This window comes from Symphalangus syndactylus, chromosome 18 (assembly GCF_028878055.3).
Source record: "Symphalangus syndactylus isolate Jambi chromosome 18, NHGRI_mSymSyn1-v2.1_pri, whole genome shotgun sequence".
NCBI classification, from domain to species: Eukaryota; Metazoa; Chordata; class Mammalia; order Primates; family Hylobatidae; genus Symphalangus; species Symphalangus syndactylus.
The window spans coordinates 49,695,535-49,702,144 of record NC_072440.2 but is presented as its reverse complement, the minus strand read 5'-3'; positions in this window follow the sequence as shown (position 1 = coordinate 49,702,144).

Below are 6,610 nucleotides of genomic sequence, written 5' to 3'. Positions count from 1 at the left end.
TAATTAAATTAAATTCCATTTGTAAGAAATTTAACAAATGATTTGCTCTATTATACAGTGCGGTTATAAACTGAGTCAGTATCTCAAGATTTGATCCCCATTATCGTCATCTGTGGCCCTATTCGTTTTATAAACGTACTGTCTTTTTCCATGCCTGTCACATCTCTATTGCTCATTCATTTTTCTCTTTGTCCCTTATAGGGAGCATTGCCTATCTCTAGATTAAACAAAAGTTGTATCTTAAAGAAGCACAATGACCTGCTCAATCTTTCTCACACAGAGAAATGTTTGTTGAGTAATTACAGTGTAAATGATGATACAAAGAGCTTGATTAAATTAGATGCCAAAGTACCCTTGTGATTCAGAATATGAATGGTATTTAATTTCTTTAAAATCAATAATTGCTGAGGGACATTAATTAATGCCAATATTTCCGAAGTTGTTCTAGTTAGTGAAATGTATACTTCATGCAAAAGATTCAGAACTCTGAAGGACAACGTTATTCTGTAATTAAGAATTAAGCATTAATCCCCATTAATTATTGGGGAGAAGTAATTATTAAGAATTAACGACTGAGAAAATTTTTTTTAATTAGACAATTATTTTGTGCCTGAGCATTAGTGCAAGTTTTGCAAGATACATAAATTGAAAGAAACCATTATGTGCACAAGATGAATTTAATATCTTGATATTTTCCACGATCACAGTTTTATTTGGTAAATCTTTAAATGCACATCATCTAAAGATAAATGCATCTTGGAAATCTTGTAGGTAAGGGTAAATATTAAGATGCATCCAATTACATTTACACACACGTACAATTATATTTACACACACATGCACACTCACTCCCTGATACACATGTGTGTATTTATATACATTAATTTACTAATTGATTTTAACTAATATTTTTAAGAGCCAGTAGGATTGATATATATTTTTGAACCAGAAAAATATTTATTATATACATGTTTAAAATACACAAAGAAATAAATAGTAATTAAACCAGGCCTTTGAAACTCTACTAAAATATAAGCTGTGAATATTTTGTGATCATTACAAATTCTTACACTGAATAAATATGTTTACTTTTATAATATTAATATGTTTGATACATGTGTACATTTTTTACAATTTATTATTTTATTTTTGTCAGAGTCATGTCATGCATAATAACATTTCAAAGATGGATTCCATATACAAAAGTGGTCCCTTGAGATTATAATACATATTTTTACATACTTTTCTATGTTTAAGTATGTTTAGATACATAAACTCTTACCACTGTGTTCTGATTGCCTGCAGTATTCAGTACAGTAATGTAGTACACAGGTTTGCAGCCTAGGAGAGAGAGGCTATACCATATCACCTAGACGTGGTAGGCTGTACAATCTAGGTGTTTGTAATATACTCTCCGATGTTTGCAAAATGATGAAATTGCCTATGGATGCATCTCTTAGAACATATCCCTATCATTCAGTGATGTGTGACTGTACTAAAATGTTCAATCTAAGTTTCAATGCCCTCCATAAAATTGTTGTACTGTGAAATACAAATCTCTCACCCATGGCCTGAATATGTTTGCAAACTAAGCAGATCATGGGAAGGAGAATGTCCTGGCATCGCTGGGATGATTTTCTCACACTACATGGATAATATCTCCAGACTTCGTGAATATGAGCCACTTGCATAGAGTTAAAGTAGGCATCTCTTTGCTAGGAAATTTATCAAATGAGAGTGTGAAGTGTTTTTAAAAGATACTTGTTTGTTTGTAGCCGGTAGGCCTACAGTGGCTCATGGCAATGGTTGAGGTTGTTAAGATTTGGTGGAAGGAGGCAAAATGAAATGACCACTTATATGCTATATGGATCACTTGTTTCTGTTGAGTTACAGATTCAGCTGGCTATTTCTCCCAATGTTATTTGGAGAAAAAAAATGATGATAATTTCGGGGTAACAAATACAATATTTGATGAAAGCAAACTTATTGAGGGTTAGACAAACTACAAGGTACTTTAGGCTGCAAAGTCAACACGAGATTTCTGGCCCAAATTGTGCAGAGTTTGGGTCCAGCTGCAAAGTTCAAAGGAAGAGGCCATATAAGACTATTCTCACTTCTGACACCAACTGCTAGTTCAGGGGTTTCCCCAGAACACCCTCAGTTTCAAGAATTTACTAGAAAGACTCACAGAACTCATTGAATGCTATTGTACTCACAGTTTATAATAGAGAAAGGGTAGAAATTAGGGCCATTCAAAGGAAGAGACATATCATGTAAGGTGGAATCTAGGATTTTGAATGTTAAGTTTCCATTGTCTTCAGTACATATTACCTATCATTGTTGTACAGCAATAAACACGGAGTACTACCAACCTGGTGAGCTCACCTGATGCTAAAATGACACTATTTAGAAAATGAAAGGATGAGATAAGATGACTTTCCACATTAAGGCAATGGAAAAAATAACAAACTAAACCTAAAGCAAGGAGAAGGAAGAAAATAAAAATTAGAGAAATTAATAATTTATAATATTAATAAAATTTTTAGCATTGAATAATTGATATTAAATCTGGACTAGCTTTTTTCAGAAAGAGAAATATTCACTTCCCAATTTATTCTGTGGGGCCAGTGCTTCCTTGATACAAAAATTAGTCCAAAGAGCATAGAAAAATAAAACTACTGTAAGTATAAATGCAAAATTCCTTAAAAAACACTAACAAATCAAATCTAGCGACATATAAAAGAATTATACGCTATGACAAAGTGAAATTTATACTAGTAATCCCAGGTTGGTTTAACAGCCCAAAATGCATTAAGATAATACATCTTATCCATAGAATAAGAAACAAGAATTGCATGATCATCTCGATAGATTCAGAAGAGATATTTAACAAAATCCAAATGCTTTAATGATTAAAAATAAAAACAAAAACTCAATGAACCAGGAATAGAGAACTTTCTACACCAGATACATGGCACCTGTGAAGAGCCAAGAGCAAACATTCAACTTAATGGTGAAAGGAAGGATACTTTCCCGCTATGGTCAGAGATAAGAATAGGAGATATAATTTGACCTCTTCCAGTCAACATTGTACTAAAGATTTTATGGGGGGCAAATCAGCAAGTAAAGAAATAAGTGTCACCCATATTGAACAGGAAGAAATAAAACTTTGTTTGCGAATAACATTCTTGTATATGGAAAATTTTTAAGAATCCACATACGATAAAACTAGTAAATTATTTCAGCAATACTACAATATACAAGATAAATATAGAAAAGTCAATTGCGCACATCTGCAATGAAAACCACAAAATGAAATTAAGAGAACACTTCAATTTACAATAGCATCAAAAAAAGAAATAATAATTAATTTTGAAAATATGATACAATATTTTACTCTGAAAATTAAAAATTATTGTTTAAAGAAGATCTAAATAATTAGCAAACATCTTACAGCCATGAATTGGAAGATTTAATATTGTAGTACGTTACAATTTGAACTACAGATTTGATGAAATCCCTGCACATATCCCAACAGACTTCTGTCGAGAAAGTGACAAGCTGATTCTAAAATACACATGGAATTGTAAGGGACTCAAAATAGCCAAAATAATCTTGAAAAAGGAGAACATATTAGGATAATTCACACCCCCGTGCTCCAAACCTTACTGCAAAGCATCAATAATCAAGACAACAGAATATTGATGAAGGAAAATATCTAGATTGATGGAAGAGAATTGAGAGTCCATATATAAAACTATGTATCTATAGTCAATGGATTCTTACAGTGGTGCCATGTGCAATTCAATGAGGAAGAGACAGTCTTTGAACAAACTGGGTCAACAACGTCCACGTGGATCATCACTTGCAAAGTAATAAATTCGAACCCTTACCCCAAAGCATATAAAAATATTAACTCAAATGAATTAAAGACATACATGCAAGAGTTAAAACAAAGCACATGGGAAAATCTGCAGGATTTTGGACCTAGCAAAGAAATAGCTGTAACATCAAAAACATGAGCAACAAAATAAAAATTAGATATTTAAAATTTCTTAAAAATTAAAGACATTGATGTTTCAAAGGACAACCAAGCAAGTCAAAAGGCAGCTCAAAAATTGTGAGAAGATATTTGAAAAACAAACATCTATATGTCTGTATATATATATATATATATATATATGTATCTTCAATATAGAAAAATTGTTTTAACTCGGTAACAAATATCCCAACTCAAAACTGATAAATGATAGGAATAGATAAGTTTCTCAAGAAGATACACGAACTGTCAATAATCCCATAAAAAGATACTCAATAGCATCACTCTTCAGGCAACTACAAATCAAAACCATAGTTACATACACTATGGCTGGAACTGGCCACTTTGGAAAATAGTTTGATGGTTTCTAAATATATTAAACATAGAATTGTCATATGACCTAGAAATGTATTCCTAGGTATACACCCAGATTATTGTAAAGACGTGTTCAAACACAAATTGTACACAAGTAATTTTAGCAGCAGTATTTAAAATAGCCAAAGGCTGAACACAACTCCAATGTCAATAAAAATATTACTGGATAAACAAAATGTTATATCCATGAAATTGAATGTTTTACAGTTATAAAAAGAAATAAAGTACCAATACGTACATGAACCTTGATAGCATTAGGCCAACTGAAAGAAGCCAGGCACAAAAGGCCACCCATTGTATGATTCTATTTAGATGAAAATAGAATAGGAAAATCTACAGACACAGAAAACAGATTTGTGTTGCTTAGGATTGAGTAGGGGATGGGTGCATAGGATATTAACAGCTAAAGAAGGTGGGGTTTCTATAAATCATGCTGCTATAAAGACACATACACACGTATGTTTATTGCGGCACTATTCACAATAGCAAAGAGTTGGAACCAACCCAAATGTCCAACAACGATAGACTGGATTAAGAAAATGTGGCACATATACACCATGGAATACTATGCAGCCATAAAAAATGATGAGTTCGTGTCCTTTGTAGGGACATGGATGAAACTGGAAAACATCATTCTCAGTAAACTATCGCAAGGACAAAAAACCAAACACCGCATGTTCTCACTCATAGGTGGGAATTGAACAATGAGAACTCATGGACACAGGAAGGGGAACATCACGCTCCGGGGACTGTTGTGGGGTGGGGGGAGGGGGGAGGGACAGCATTAGGAGATACATCTAATGCTAAATGACGAGTTAATGGGTGCAGGAAATCAACATGGCACATGGATACATACGTAACAAACCTGCACATTGTGCACATGTACCCTAAAACCCTAAAGTATAATAAAATATTTTCTTTGTTTCTGGAAAAAAAAAAAAAAAAAAAAAGAAGGTGGGGTTTCTTTTTGAAGTGATGAAAATGCTCTAAAATTCATTGTGATGATGGCTCCACTTATCTGTGCATATACTGAAAGCCATTGACTTGTATACATTAATGTGTGCACTCTACACTATGTAAATTATATCTCAATAAATCCTTTCAAAAATACACAGAAGAGTAAGGGGTTTTGGAGTGTTGCAAATGGGAGGCAGTTTGAAATACTGAATAGGTCTCATTGAGAATGTGAGGTTTCAGTAAAGACTTGGGGAAGTTGAATGAGCTGATCAATGGATATATGGAGGGTTATCTTTCCAAGCCAAGAAATTAACTAGAGTCTTGGTCATAAGACAGCAGCATGTTGGCATGTCCAGAAGACAGTGAGGTGGCCAGGACCACTGGGAAGATCAAGGGTGAAGATATAAAAGAATTTTGGCGGTTAACATGGCGCAGATCATGATGGGCTTGCAGATCATGATGGGCTTGCAGACCATTGTAAGAATTGTGGGTTTCAGTGTAAATGAAAAGGGGAGACAAATCATTATCCCATTATAAATATTTTAATAAATTGGATCCATGAGCCAAATCCAATGAGATTAAATCAATTAGTAATAATATGCAAATTTGTATTAAAATTACAAGAATTACTTGCACATTTCAGAACAGGAGAGTCATGAATGTTTATCAGCAATAAGAAACATTTTTAATTTTAATTGTGATCAGCTAATTGAGATTAATTGCAATACATCATGCTTTATAATGTAACTGTCAAAAGGAAAATATGATTGTAATCTTATACTACATCTATCAATGTTTTTGATTCATAAGACTATAGAGTAAGCTCCTAGTTTTCAAAGCCAACTTATGAGGCAGTGACATCTTATGCAAATTTGCTGCTTTCTGCCACAGTGATCCTTGGTCAGCTGGCACAAATTGTTTTACAAACACCACTAGGTCTAAAAACAGTTTGGATCACAATGAACACAGAAACACCTTCATCCCTTCAGAAATGCCTATCAATTACTTCCAATACAGAATGAAAAATTGACAAAGGAAATATGTTGATTGTAAAAATGCCAGTTAGCTTGCATCTATATGAATGAAAAATGCCATTTTTATTACATGACATCATTCTTTTACATGAGTTTCGGTATAGCACAATGTTGAACCAAGGGCAAAGAGAGAAGAATTAATGAAGTCTTAAGATATCAAGAATTTAAAAGAAATGGAAGGTCATCTTTGAAGGTTATTGACATA